The sequence below is a fragment of the Desmodus rotundus genome, chromosome 8 (assembly GCF_022682495.2).
Source record: "Desmodus rotundus isolate HL8 chromosome 8, HLdesRot8A.1, whole genome shotgun sequence".
NCBI lineage: Eukaryota > Metazoa > Chordata > Mammalia > Chiroptera > Phyllostomidae > Desmodus > Desmodus rotundus.
In genome coordinates this window covers 30764001-30780242 of record NC_071394.1, presented here as the reverse complement: position 1 = coordinate 30780242, position 16242 = coordinate 30764001, and positions in this window count along the sequence as shown.

The following is a 16242-nucleotide window of genomic DNA, read 5'->3' as shown; positions in this document are numbered from 1 at the left end:
GTAGGGAGCTGGTAATTCTCAAAGCCCTGAGTCAGTAACTTAGCATTTCTCAATTTCTCAACGTTCCTGTGGCTAAAAACCTGTGTCCTCTGATTTGAACTTTGACTTAAGGCTGGATTCGAAAACTTGGTTTCTAATTTAAAGTTCAACACTCTCTACCCATAATAAAATAGTTCCTCCAATTGTAGGTTGCATTATAACTAAAGATTTAACAATGTTTGGTGTAAAATTGATTGAGCCCATTTTGAATGTTAACTCTAATGCGTTCATGAATTCACTTTTATGTTTATTCTTATGTTTCTCTTCTGAGAAATGCAAATAATTAAGCAGATATTCAGAAACTGTGCTATATGACTTTTCCTTAAGTGTTTCACAATCTTCCTTTGCTTGATTCGGCTATGTCTTCTCCTCATTATTAGTTGTCATCGTATTACAACAACCTTTATTACATTTTATTATCTCTCCTTCCCTCATATTACCATAAATCATTGATTCTTACGTGGTCCTCAGGCCACCTGTATGACCCAAAAAGTTGGTCAAAATGCAGATTCTTGGGCCTGTTTCCAGATCTACTGACTGGACTTGGAGTGTGTCCAGGAATTGGCATGTCAAGTATGCTCCTCAGATGATTTCTATATGTACATCATTTTTACTCTATGTATAAGTGTATCTGTGTATCTGTATCGTGCTACCTAACATCTGATTGTTTGAAGACCAAAATTTAGGAACTGTCCTGGCCTACTATATGTCAGGCACCTGACAGACTTTATCTCTGTAGTATTTAAAGTGGCCATAAATTATGATTTCTATTTTATGGTGAAGGGAACTGTGGTTCAAGACAATAGTGACTTGTCCAGGGTCATACAGCAGAGCTGGGAGTAGAAGCCAGGCTGTCAGTACAGAAATAATCCTATATGTTAAGGAAAGAATTTTTAGTTTTTCTGTGGGACCGATCTTAACGCTTTACTAAATCAACCATCCAATTCAGCTGTGAAGTCTCTCTGGTAGCTGGGTGTAGACATAGGCTAAATTGTGAGATACGTGTTTGGCAGTGAATCTTAACCATCATCCCATTTATGAGATAAGCAACATCTCCGTGGGAGCCTTGAGAAAAGGTGTAAGTGATGAGTTGTACCATGGGCAGCTATGGATGATCGGCTTCAGCAGCGAGCAATATAGTTTCAGCAGAGTCCTGTGATTGTTGAGATTGGGAATGAACTTGAACTAGGGGGATCTAAGTTCATTTTCTGTTGGCAAAACATCTCTAAGGGAAGGTTTTAAAAAGGCTTATAAAAACTTAAAAGGCCCTTGGACATCAAATAGCTCTTACAAATTAATCAGAAACATACGGATTAGATTTCTCATAAAATACATTTAGGTTTAAAATTATGGGAAAAAGCACAGGGAAAGATGTCTTTTAGGTTTGTCCAAACCAAACCCTAAATGTTTGGGAAAGTTGGAAATAGTTTAGCAACAGCAGGATGACACGGAACACATACGTGGCGTCTTCAGGTGACTCAGGAAAACAGAATCCCATTCCCCACCGTGGGGTGGGGCTGATCTCACAGGAAATGTGGAAGGCTGCGCTGTGGGTTTCCGTGGTGCTGGTGGGGGGTGCGATCAGAGTGGCAGGAGGAGATGGGAAGGGAGGAGGAGGCAAGTTTGGAAGATGGGGAGGTGGTCTTTCACTCTTCCCAGGGAAGGCTGGCTAATGTCATTCTTTTATCTTCCTCGGTGCTGGCCCATTCCCACCCCTGGAGAGTCTTCCAGAAGCAACCCTGGTGTAAAGGAGGGATATCTGGCTGAGTGGCAGAAGACCTGCCTTTTAATCCTAGTGCTGCCACTCCCTAGCTGGCTGGTGGTGTTCACCGCACCCCAGTCCTAAGATAAAGAAATGCCTCCCATAATCCATAAAGCTCGCCAAGCCTCAGTTTCCCACCCATTAAATGGGAGATGGCACAAACCTTGGAGTGGTGCTGGGGAGATTTAGTGAGGTGATGATCTGATCTACTTAAGCAGAGTGCCTGATACCCAGGAAGTGTTCAGTAAATGACTATTATTGTTATTCTTAGATGCTAAAGTACTCGTTCTAAAAATCGGCAGGAAAAAAGAAGTCAGTTGCCATCCACAGTGCACCAGGGGACAGAAATGGAGGAGGAGATGTGGAAAGGTAGAGTTTTCCTTGCTTCCAGGAAGAAGATAAATCTTAGAATTGAATTTAAAACTAAGTTTGAGAATACATGTTCCCTTGCATGGAGGGATACACCTGATTTACTAATTCCTCCTTTGGATGTAAATAGCTTTTTGGCTCTTTTCTTTAAAAAATAAGTAACTTGGGGTGGTAAAGGGGTCAAGCAAAAAAGAAAAAAGAGAAAAAGAACTCATGGACACGGACAACACTGTGGTAACTGTGAGGGGGCAGGGTGTGGGCGAGGAGGAAGAGGGCATGAGTGCATAAGTGGTCATGTAAAAATACAAAAAAAAAGTACCAATCATGAATCACAAATGGTTGTTTATTTTTCTAAATTAGTTTTGTTTGGAAATGACCTGGTTTTCAAATAATATTATAAAAAAAGTCTTTCCATGGACTCCATGCGTTTTTAAAACTAAAAGAGAATGTTATTGGAAATGGACGCCTGAGCACCATGAAAACCGTCGATGTATTTCAGTGTCTTCCCTCCTCTCTGGTCTGTGCCTCCTCCACACTTGCTGCCTCTCTGCCTAGACAGCATGGCCCTCTATGAGGGCCAGGCAACGTGAGGCAAAGCTGGCTCGATCTTCAGAAGTGACCATCTTCCTGTTTGATTTTTCCCAGCTCGTCTCTAGCCCGACCTCATAGCTTAGGGAGACAGCATACATGACTAAATAAATTCTCTATTTGTGAAGGGGCTTGCCCACAAAAAGTTTTGTTTTTGTTTTTGTTTTTTTTGCATTTCAAATGTTTTGGTTGCTCTCTTCTAGTTAGTTCAAAAAAAAAATTGAATCAAAATGCATGGATACAACCATCATAGAGTTGCGTGTATATGCTGGACATTCTATAGTAAGTGTTAAATCAGATACTGAAAAATATATAAGCATCTAAGTATGTGTTCTGCTTAGCAATTTGTGTCCTTAGATCCTTTACATTCATTTTTGTGTTCATGCTTATTTATGTGCCCTTGCAGTACCATGTATCAAATAAAAGCATTTATGTCTGAGAAAATAAATGCATACCTCTTCTGTTATTGGTTACACAACCATTTGTTCATTTGTGTGACTACATGCATATTTTATATAATTATAGATTTTAAATAAAAGGGAGAGGACTAATATGTAATGATTTAATGTTACCATGAGAATTCAATTTATTTTATTACCCTTAAATTTATGGTTAACTGTAGTTTTGCTTGTACATTGCCCTGGTGACACATGTTAGGGGCATATCTATCTACAATGGGAAAAAGCCATCTACTGCTGAGAACCCCTTGTTGAATCTGGACTGCACAAGCTCAGAATAGTGTGTTACATAATAAAACAATCTACAATTATGATAACAGAGGCTGTGTTCTGAAAAGGAAAGATAGCATATCTGTAAAGCTGCACCTGCGTGGAGGCTATAATTTCTGTGTGGCTGTGACAGACAGTGTGAATCATGGATTATTACCATTAAGGGCTCCATGCATTCCCTATTATTTATTAGAGCTCCTATAGGACTTACTCCAGTATACTCATATGGATTGAGATAGATATGTATTTGGACACACAGATGTGTATATAGTTATATATTTATACACATATATTATGCACACATTATGCTTATAATTTATGGCAAAGAAAATAGAAAAGCTCAATGGCTAAAACCTTGCAAAGCGCCCAAACTCAGGCAAAAAGAACCTTTACATCTGCCTTTTAAACTTCAGACTAAGTCCCTGGAAGGAATCTCAAAGCTGCTGCCCAGATTTTCAAGGAGAAACCTCAATCTCGTTAATGAACCCTAGCCGAAGGCCAGGGTTCCCTCCGGTGTCCGTGCACCCAGTGGCCTCATTTGTCATTTTGCTCTGGGCTCTGCTGAGCTGCATCCAGCCCCAAGTGCCATGGATGTGGCCGATTCCAGCAAAACCAAATGGAGCTCTTTCTTTGCACTTTCCTGTTGTCATCACAAGCTGTTTATAAGCCCTGTGCTCTTGGTGCCAAATGATTCCCTGCTGCAAATAAATCACTGCTGTGAAATACTTATAGTTCAAGCTATTAGATATTTAATAAGTGTGCATGGCAACAATCAGGGCAAAAATTAAAAGTGTGTCACGTTTGATTTCTGTCTCCCTCTTCTCTTTTGTTTTCAGACATCTCTGGTCCCCATGCCCATTCTGTAATGCACCTATGGCCACAATAACACTGACTAACAAGCAGCTGTACAACCTCAGTGACATAATTAGCATTTATTGCTGACTCTGGAGCCAACTGGGAAGTAGCTAGAGGATTCTGCTGATCTTGGCTGGGCTTGTTCCCCTATCTGGGGGGCAGCTCGCTAGTCCATCGGCTTTGCCAGGTGTCTCTTACCTTCTGGCAGGTGAGCCCCGGCATGTTGTCACAGTGTTGGCAGAGGTGCTGGAGGGATGGCAAGCTCAATTGTGAAGCACTTTTCAAATCTTGCATCACATTGCTAACATCACATTGGCCAAAGCAAATCACTGGGATGAGCTCAGGGTGAGAGTGGAGGCACTGCCAAATTACATGGCCAAGGGCGTGGATATAGAAAGGGGTAAGGCATGGGTAAGGCTTTTGATGTATTATACCCTTCTTGCCACAGAACTACCTTTCAGGAAAGGAGCCAAGCAAAATTTACACGGAACCGGAATGCTGGCTTTGTGCAAAGCTAACGTATTGCATCTACCATGGCTATCTGCTGTTACACATGTGATACAGACACAGAAGGAAAGCACCGAGGCTCTGCGGTGGATTACACATGGCCGCTAATATTTTGGCCCTTCTCCCAGTGACAGGAAGTGTCTATCTCTCTACCCTCTTAAATCTGGGCTGGGCCAGGGGTTGGTTGTATGACTATTAGAACACAGTGGAAGTGACTCTTTGCTTCTTCTGGGACCAACCTCTCAGAGGACTGGCAGCTTCCATGTCCCCTGTCCTGGAATGTTCATTTTGGTAATAGCCTCTCTGCAAACGCAGTTGCCATGAGATGAGAGGCCACATGTGGGCTCTCTGATCAAAAGGCAACCTCATCCGCCAGCCACGGGATCTTGATGGTTCAACTCCTGGTCACTGCAGGCTTAACCAACGTCAGATGACTAAGAAGACCTGTCCAGCTCAATCCAGAGTTGTGGGAGGTAATAAAATGATTATTGTTTATTTAAACCATTAATATTTGGGGTGGTTTGCAATGTAGCCGTAGATAACCAAAATGCTCCAGAAGTGTCATCCTAGTCATTGGATGGGATAAAGGGAGGAGATATTTTTGATTTGTAGTTTTTTTAGAGCCTTTGTAAAAGGTAGTGGCTTATTTTATATAAACATATAGACAACTTTGCCAATAATTCTCCAAAAAAGTAAATGCACTTTATCAAGTATGCTGGCTTGCAAGTAGAGAATCACATAAATGTTGGAGGGCTCTTGGCCATTGTGAGTTTTGCCATTTTGACACCTTGGGCTCCATTCTCTACTCGGGACTCCAGAGAGCGCTTCAGGGCAGGGAAGAGGGACTGCCTTTACTCTGTCCCTCAGAGTAAATGACATGCCCTACTTGTGTCATGTCATTTCCTAGGGCATATGCACACACACACACACACACACACACTATTATTATGTTAAATTTAGATGCATTTTTTTTCTGCTGCTGATTTTATTCAGTGACACCCAGCATGGTTCAGGCCCCGAGTCCCACCCATCCATTGATGAACACCAATCCTTGCTCATGACATTGGATTTAATTTTGAAAGTATTTGCTGTCAAGGCTGACGAATCACATTGTGTGTTCCCAGGACAAATAGCATCTTCATTTGAATTGCCACCTGCTATGAGTTCTCCAGACTTTCTCTTACTACAGATAGTTGGAAGCTGACCGCACCATCATTGAACTCAGCCAGTTCTCCCATCTAGCTGCAAATTCCTATCATGCCACTCTCCTCATCCCAAGATTTATTGAGGTATAATTTGACAAATACAATTGTACATTCTAAAGTATAAATGTGATGGTTTTCCATACATGTACATTGCTAAATATTTACCACAACGAAGTTAACTAATACACCTATCACCTCCCATAGCTGCACTTTTCCTGTGTGTGTGTGAGAACACTGGAGACCCACTCTCCGCAAGTTTCAAGTATACCATACAGTGTTGAGTATAATCACAGTGCTATACTTTACATCCTCAAAACTCGTTCATCTTGCAAGTGAGAGTATGAGCCTTTGATCAACTTGCTCCCATTTCCCCTTTGCCCCCGCCCTCTGCAACTGCCATTCTGTTGTCTTTCTAGGAGTCTGACTTTTTCTTTTCAAGATTGCACATACAAGTGACATTATACAGTATTTCCCTGCCTGGCTTATTTCACTGAGCACAGTGCCCTCCAGGTTCATGCACGTTGTCAAAATGGCAGGGCTTTCTTTTTTATGGCTGAAAAATATTTCATTGTGTGGGTGTGTTTCTCACTCTCACTCTCTATTCATCCATCGACAGGCACTCAGGTTGTTTTGCGGGGAACATGGGGGTGCAGATATCTCTTTATGGCACAGTTCACTGTTAGGTCATGTGATAGTTCTATTGAAAAAATCTCCCCCCTGTGTTTAGTCCTATATGCCGGTCTGCTCTCCTTTGTGCTTGGCGCCACTGAATGGGAGCCTCTGGAGCTCGGTTTCTGCCGAGAACGAGGCTGTGGTGTTGGGCAGGAGTCAGGGCCAGGCCGATCCCTGCACAGGTGGAGTAGGAGAAAGGACCTACTTGGAGAGAGACAGGTCGTTCGTCCCGGTCTGCCCAGGCGGGGATGGTGCAAGTGAAATTTCACAGCTGCCTCCTCGGGGGCTGTGTGGCCACCCTCTCAGAGATTCTACGGAGCAAACTGGTGCAGCTCTCACTGGCCTTGTGACCTCTGCGGACCCTCAGATTCAATTTTTCTAATTTCTCCTGCTTTGCTAAATTGCACCTCACTCCTTCAGCTTTGTTTTTCCAAAATCAGTGTAAATGTTTTGCCTGCTGACATCTCCCTATTCTCTTTATGGGTTAGTATAATTTTTGAAAAATCCCTTCGCTATGTTGTATCTGGGTTTTAGTAGGAAGAGGAGATAAACACACGCTGTCAATACTTCTGGTTAGCCGGAATTCTTTCTTTGAATTTGAACTGCTTTAAGGTCTAGCAATATCGTGATGTTAATTTATCTATCTTTCAAGACACTGCAATGAATTAGTCTATTTTTAATTTCTCGAGGAAACTCCATACTGTTTTCCATAATGGCTGTACCACTTTATATTCCCACCAAGAGTGCACAGGAGTTCCCTTTTCTCCACATCCTCACCAACATTTGTTTCCTCTTGTCTTTTTCATAAAGCCACCCTAGCACATATGAGGTGATATCTCACTGTCACTCCGAGATAAACAACCAAAGGTCCAGGGGCTAAGGCACACTGCTAGCCTGGTGTGTGAAGCTAGCTCTGGGCTCAGGTTTATGAGACAAATTACCACCTAATTGTGTCATGTCTGCAAGCTCTTCAGCTTCTCTGGGTCTCAGTTTCCTCATCTGTAAAGTGGGCGAATAGTAGAGAATATTAGAGAAGGCCCCTCCTAGCTCTGCAGTCCTCTGATTTTACAGAGCACCTGGACACACTGACACTGACCTCTGAAAACCTCCTTGAGGGTTTTTTCCATGATGCAGGAAGTGTGGGCATCATAAGAAACGTCCCTTAGGAAGATGCGGATGCCTATCATGCTTCAGATCCTCACCCCTTGCTTCCCTTGCTTACTTTCCGTGTTTAGTTTGAAAATGAGACCCATGGTCTTACAGGAACTCTTTGATTCACTGCCAATATTTGCGGAAGCAAACCAAAGAGAGAGTTTAGGCTAGTGTACAGAGAAGAGGGATAAACAGCAAAAACAGCCCTTCCACTTCAACCACTGCATTAAAACCTAGTTCTTTTCTTTATGGTGGGTATGGGGGGCTGAGACCCTTGTCCCTTTTCCCTACCACATATGCTACTCCTTTTCTGAGGTGTGGGGGACAGCCTGTATCTCCCAGGATAGTTCTGTAATTAGCACAGCCTGACTGAGACCCATTCCCTCAGAAGGGGCTGGTGGGCCCCAGCTCCGGGTATGCACTGAGGAGACCGAACCGGATGGCTGGATGAAGGTGATCTTGGCGCTTGTTTTTGTGGCAAAGCTGTGGGGTACTGCATGGTGCCCTAAAACAATGAGCATCACATTAGAAACTTGGAGAAGGTACGTTCCTGTGCTGACGGTAAAAGCGGCAGTGACTCGGACACACCCAACCACTTCTCAAGTGCTATGGGGTCAGCAAAAAACGGTGTAAAGCTTATTTTGCCCAGCATTTTTTCCTTGTAATTTTTAAACTCATGTGCATTTTAATGGAAATTTAATCGTATGTTTCAGATTTATTTACCGTTAACTCATCAAAATGTTGTTTTGCAAGAGGGATTCAAGGTCCAAGAAGCCTTTTGAGGTTTTTTTATAAGCGTTTTAAGGACTTTTCTTTTTTCTTATAAACAGGAAACCATGTATCACTGGGAAAACACAAACTTGAACCCCAAAAGGTTCGGGTTTGATTTGAAACTCGAAAGTCTTGAACACCAGGGCTCCTCTGAAGTAAAATGGCTTTCCCCGTGTTTTTTCCTTAGACATTTATAGGAAAACAGCTGAGGATTCAGCAGAAGACTATTTATTTTTCTGAAATGAATAAATCTATCCTGAAATGTATCATACAAATTGTAAGCATTATCACTCTTTCTCTTTTTTACAGCATCACTTATTTTTGACACATTTTTTAATGCCTTATTTCTGTGTAAAAGTTGAGTGAAGTGCAAACCCACATCATAAGTAGAGATTTTATTACACGTCAAGTAGCGTTGTGTTACACCAAATAATAAATGAACATTGTCCAAAGAAGAGCAATCATTTACAGGGAACACTGTCTGTGGTCTAAATTTCCCCAATTACTTTGTCTGTACTGGCTGTGGCTACACAGGTAAAGTGACGTGGCCAGGTGATTGGTTCATTTGTAGATGTTTGTAGTAGTTTTTCTTTCTCTCAAGGGGCTGAAGCCATTCTCAGAAAACATCCAAGTATTGAAGAAATCATTGTTTTAATAGTCTGAATTAGTATTTATAGACTTTTGTTTAATTATATGATCTAGGCTTACATGCTTTTTTCCTTTTTCTTTTTTTATTGTATTTTTTGTATTACCATTTAGTTTCCTTATACCCTCTTCCCCTATATATTCTTTACTTATTTACTTGGTTTACTTGATGCTTATTACTGTATTGACTTGTATAAGTATATGTGCTTGCATATTTTTAAGCTGTAAATATTTTACTTATACACTCTTTACTTCATTTACTTTATACTTATTTTATATTCATAGAGTTTACTTAAATATTCTTACAGAGTCTGGGTTAGTACTTATATTAGAATTCATTTTTACTTTGTGTAGGCCGCACCTATACATTTTGTCATCCTTTTGACATCATCTGTCTGTTTCCCCTTGGAAGTACAGATCGATTAATTAGTTGCAAAAAAAGTCTATCCAACTTTAGTGCTAGAAGATTTGAAATGAACAAAAGGTACTGGCCGTTCATCTAAGAGCTCATCCCGCAGCCCCTGGTGTTTGCAGGGGTTGGAGACACAGGAACCGGTCTAAGGCGGGGAGGCTTGCTGGCGAGGCCCCTCTAGAGACTGAGGCTCTGCCAGCAGGGCCAAATGCAGAATGGGACGGGTTTCCATGTCTAGTTTTTTTTAATGCTGAAATGTGTGATATAAATGGTTCTTTTGTGAACCTGTCATTCTTTTCTCATGAAGTGTGTGTGTGTGTTAGGAAGAATAGGCCCAGTTCATCACGGCCTGACTGAGCTTTGTGCTCCTTCTAGAATGAATCTACTACTGTAATTTTAAACATGGGTCAAGGTAAGATTAGTTTTACAGCTAATCTTAATATGGAAGTAATTCCATTTGCAATTTTCTCACTACCTGTATGTAAAAAGTTGAAAGGGTCTGAAAGTGTTTTCGACAACATCTTACCCAGCAAGAATTCTTATTTATTACTAATATTTTATTGCAGGTAAAAAATGTGTAACTGGCAGAAACATCTTTTGAAGAAATGAATAGATTAAAAAAATGAACCACAAAATAAAATTTATCAATGCCATAATCACAGCCAGTGAGGTAACTGACCAGCGACTTCCCCAGGCTCACATCCTTTCCAGCTGTTCAGAGGAACTCTATCAGATCTGCCTGGGAGAGCAATAAAGAGAAACTCGGTGGCAAAACACAACACAAATAATTGCTCATCCTGTGTGAAATGCCTTCCATCCGCTTTGGGAAAACCTCCTTGTGGCAGGAAGAAGTCAGGCAGCATGGAATAAAAGGGTCAATGGTTTCTGCCAGTGGTACCTAAGAGCCAGCTGGCTACCAGGGACTCATGGGCGGAGACCCAGATTTGAATGGCAAAAGCCAAAGGAAAAACAAGGATTGCACCAGCTTCAGAAACAAGCACTTAATGGCCTCATCAAGGAGGCTGTGGGTGAATTCAGCACATAAATAAAGATAAACAAACTTAAAAACAGGCTTTATAGGCCCCGTGTAATGTGTTAGCTGTTACAGGGCTTCCGCTGGTGCCCAAGGATGCGTCATTGACGGTGGTTATGGCCCTTGGAAAAGTGCAGGGCTGAGCGGGGATGAGCTGTGCTGGTGCAGGTAAGTTGCTAAACTTTGACATGGAGGTTGAGCTCTTTTAATGATCCATTTGCAAACTGGGTCAGACTGTGCCCTCCCCAAAGCCGGTCATGTTAATCTTCGTTCTAAATTTGACTTAGTCAATTTGCAACATCAGTGTTGCTACTTAGTAATTACATAGCATCTCTTCTGTGAATTCAGAGAACACAGATCACATAGTTACAAAGTGGATATCTTCAAAAAGTGTCATCTACTACTCATGTATGCATATATAAGTGAAATCCACCTTTATAGGTTCATGTTATTTTTCTCTCCTTTTTGAGATATAAAATTAAAATATTTTGAAAAAATAACATGGATTCTACATGAGAAGAATGCTTCTAGATAGGTTTGCAGGAAGTGAGTCTTCCTGGTAAATTTTTGTTTGGCGTTCTTGTCATACAAAGATTTAGGCTTAGTTTAGGTTCACGATTACAGTAAAAAAAAAAAAAATAATTAGCATTATTCCCTGTTTTTTTCTTTGCTTTTTTTTAAATCTCAGTAACAAAAGTCCACAAGCTTCTTCTCCCCCTCCCTGCAATCTAAACAAAATTCAAATACCTGTGACAGTTTTGTTTCATATTTAAAGGGTCTTTACTCAAAGGAGCCGAAGAACTTGGACTCCTCTACGCTTTCCCCTGGAATACATTTGGCTTTGTTCTTTGCAGCATAGGCAATTGCTGTTAAAGAGACTTCAGTGTAACGTGTAATTAATAGTGTGGCATTTCCCAAGGGCTTTCCTGGGGACCCTTTATATATCTGTTTTATATTACAGAGCTCCCTTGCTAAATATTTCCAGATCATATAGATTTAGATAAGACAAGTTCCAGAACTTAGAGTATTTTTTATTTTGACATTTACAGTATTTATTAGTGTAATGAAAATAATACTTTGACAAGTCCCCAAGTAATAAATGGTAATATTTTCAACCCCTGAGTGGTTTAGAGTAACTTTCAGTGGCTAGTGGCCACCTGACATCCAACTGTCCTCCTTTCGGAGGTGTTAGCAAATTTGAAATGCTTTGGGATCAGTCCTTTCAGACTGTGCTTGTTGGTAATTGTCCCCCACCCGCCGACTCGTCCCCTGAGTTCCTCTGGGTGGTCGGTGGGCCTGACATATCTTGTTCCTTTTTCTGGAAGAATTAAAGAGTTAGGAAAGAATGGACTACAGCTCTGGGAAAATCACATTCTTCATGCTTGGGGTGAGCACGGGGCATGGTGTATTGAGGGAGCAGCCATTACCCCCAAACCAAGTGTGTTAATCAGAGGGCTGAATGGGTCACCCTGAGTATCAGGATACGTGACTTAATGGAAACATGATTTCAGCTCCCAGGGAAGTTTTTCAGGACAGACTTCAGTGAGGTCAGTTGGTGGCCTTTATTCATTCTCCCTTTTTCCCTTTTCTACAGACCTTCCCCTTTCTTAAGGAATTTACCTCATTTTGCCTCAGAACATAGTAATATGTTAGGATCTTCTAAGAATATAGGTCTCTATGCTCTACTGGGTGTAAGCATAGTGTTTTCCATAAATATTTTCTGAATTGAATTGAAGGTCCAAATTTCACAGAACTCTGTACTTCTCATGGTAGTTAAGAGAATGCTAGCTGCTTGTAATACAGGAACCACCCAATTTCAGTGGCTTTACCCAAGAAAATTTACCCCTCATTCCTGTAATAGTCCAGCAAGAGTGTGCCTGGTCAGGGGGGCTTCCTACAGGTGGTGATTCAAGCACTCAGGTTCCTCTGTCTTGTGGCCCTATCCCCTGTAGGTCCTCCAAATCCAGCCAGGAGGAGAGAGTATGGAAGAGGGACCCGTGTGTCTTAATTGCCTTTCCTGGAAGTGACATGCATCACTGTCACTCATATTCTATAGAGGAGAGCTAGTCACATGATCTCACAGAGATGCAAGGGCTTCTGGGAGGAGAAGTCCCTGGGAGGCTGCCCCTCCTCAGGGTAGAAGGGGAAGCTATAGGACGAGTAGCCTACCCTTTTGGAGGCCAGCTGTCTCTACTATCTTTGCTATAAGATAAACCCTCTAAAGAGGGACAGAATCATACAAAATTAGATCTGAAGGTACTTTAGAGCAATTATACCTCCCTCTCTCCATTTTGCAGTTGAGGAGACATGGACTAAGATAAAGAGAATTTTTCCAATCCATACAGCTAGTTAACGGCAGAGTTGGGACTGGACTCTGGGACTTCTGACTGCTGGCTGTTTCTGCAACACCACATCTAATCAAAGTGCTTGAGATTTCTGTGCTGCTCAGAAGTACTTACGCCTAAGGTGCTTGAGAGCAGAGAGTGGGGCGTGCTTTTGTGGAAAGTCGGAGTTGTCGTGTCAGGGTTACTGCCTGTGTGTTTCACTCAGCCCCCACTTTTTCCTTCTAGTATCTCACCTTGACCTACAGAAGTCTCCTCTCCTTGTGATCACCCACAAGAGTAGTAAATCGGCCAGGTTTGGAGGCGAGTGAGGAATGGGAGCATGGTCTAGGTCAAAAGTGTGGCGAAAGTGGCTGATGTCGCTGCTAGAGAGACCCTAGTACTGGAAGGTAAGGCATGGCATGACCTGAAAGAACGTATGTGTTACAGCTCCTAGTGGTCAACATGAATCCCCTCTTAGAATTTTCTTTAAATGATTACTAGAGGGTCTTGCTACAGTATACTTACAGAAATTATCTGGGTAAATAGAAGCACCCAAAGTATCTCTTTACTGATTGGTTTGTCAGCATGCTCATCAGTAACGAGAAAGGTGTTGAGGGAACAGGAGGCAGAGGACTTTGGACAGGGGAAGAAGAGAATGAAAGGATTTGGAGGATGCGATACTTTGGAGAGGGCAGACCAGAGCGAAGTGCTATGTTAGTGGTAAAGGGGAAATATTTGTCAGTCACAGATTTGCATGAGGGCACTGGAAAACTGGGAGATAATGGGCAAAATGGCATGAGCTGGGAAGGCAGGGGAGCATAAAGGACAAATTTATTCTCTTCCCATCTTTGCAATACCATTGGACTGACAATCATCATCAAGTAGCAGAGCATTGGGTTGTAGACCTGGCTCTATACTAAGTCCTTGAATTTGGGTGGTGACTTCACCTTTCCGGGCTTCAGTTTTCTTCACTTAGAAAGTAGGAGGGAGGGTGCACTAAACCATTCATTTTCAAACCATGTTATCTGGGAACCTGGGAGTCTTGTGGTTGTGCTTCAAGGGTATCTCTACAGGGATGGTTGCGAGTAGCAAGGAAGTGGTTTCTGCTGGGCCCTGCCACCCCCATTCCAACCAAGTGAGCTCTGCTCTCTCTGTTTTGTATTGAATTTCTGCAGAAACGTTTGCTTGAAGGACAAATTCTGTGTCTGAAGGAAAATTTGGAAAGTACTCATCCTAGACAATTTCTCAGGTTTCTTCTAGCTCTGACATTTTGGGAATCTATGATTAGTATGTAAAGCCTTCAAGTATTGGGGGCTGTATACAGGCCACATCATAAGCTCCCATGTTGCCTCTCTTCGGAAGACCATAACTGAAGAGGGCCAGGCAACTAGTCAGGGTTTGGACAACTATTGTGTTGGATACAGTATCAAATGCACAAGAAGAAAGACTCATTTACTGAGGTCTACTGAGTGCCTGGCTCTGTTCTGAGCATTTTGCATAGTTGAATTTTTAAGTCCCCCAGCAATTTGACTAGATCAACATTGTTGTTACAATTACCATTTAAAAAATGAAGAGACAAAGGCTCAGAGAGATTACAACAACCAGCTTGAAAGAACAGAGCTAGGATTCAAAATCAGCTCTGACTCCAGGCTCCATATTCTCCTTGGTTCTCGTTCTCTGACCTGGGCATTCTCTCCCATGGCTCTTGACTCTTTTGCAAATGCCCTCTGCCCTATTGGTCCCCAGGTGACTCTTCCACACTGGGAGACTTACTCTCCCGAGTAGGTGCAACAGTTCTGTGGCTGTCAAGGTGACTTAAAGTTCTCACCTGTGCTGCAAATCCTTCACTGAGAACAGTGCTGGGCCCTGCCTAGTGAATGACCCATCACTTACAAGCCCATCAAGGTTGCAGAGCTCCTGAAGGACAGAGGACACAGTTCATGCGGCAGAAGGCAAGGAGCTGGGCTGTCCTGAGAACACCCCCCTGATTATTCCATGCCAAAGTGTGGTAAGATTCTGGTTGTAGGCAAGGAGAAACCAATTAAAAACAAAGCAAAACAAAACAAAACCTTTAAGTCTAAAAACAGGTATATGTTGAGAGAGGTATCTGGACTTTTCTCAAAGGCTTTCAATCTCTCCCAGCTTCTCCTTCTAACTCAATGTGTTTTTAAGGGCTTTGTCAACATCAGTCCTATTAGTAAATGCCACTCAACCTGCAAACAAATTGTTCAGGAGCAAAATGAAGTCGAAGATGGGCTTGTAATCAATCCTGCCTCAGCCCACTTCCATGTCTGTGTAAGTTTTAAAGCTTAGCCTATCTCCCTTACGCTGGCTCTTTGACTAGTATAACTTAGTGATGAATTCCAGATGTTGAACTACAGAGTGCTTCAGGGGCTTATATGCCAGAGTTCTGAGCGAATAAATGTATATATATTTTTTCTTTGTGATTAAGAGGCTAAACAGCAGGTCATGCGTACCTAGGCATGCAAAAGGGTATTTATATTTTCGATCAGGTGAAATGCACCTGGGGACTGTAAATATCACAGATTGGTGTAATGTGATTGACTCTGAAAGTCTGAGTGGCTCCAAAGGCCAAATCTAGACTTGCTCTTTTTCCTCTTTTCCCATCCACTTTTCAATTCTTCCCTTCCCTTCCTGTCCCTCTCTGCCCCCTGCACTCTCCCTCTTTCTCTCACTTTCTTCTTAATTGCCCTTTTGAAAGCAAAAGCCTTCTTTTTGTTTGGATCATTCTCTCTGCTGTCATCAATGAAACTAGATCATCAGGGTGATGTGAGGATTGACTTCACATCTCAGAAGAGAACCTGAACGATAGAGTTTATTGAAAGATCTCGTGGGAAGTGTTTCAGTAGGGACCACAGTCCAAATTCCTATAGAAGTCTGGAGCTCACACCTTGGAGAACATGCGCTTTCCTTAATAATGCTTTTCTGATGATTACTTTTGGAATATGGTTGAGATGGGAAGACTTTTCCCATAGCCTCTTATTTCTGAGAGAAGGGAGCTCCACTAGATGGATACTCCTGGCTTCCTGCCCCTGGGTGAAGGGCTTTGGAAAAGAAACAGGGCAGAGTGGCTGAGCTAAGTGAGCTTTCTCTCTGGAAGGTGTCGGATATATCTGTTACCTTGCTTGTGATGAAAATGTCACATGTGTTTGACTATGT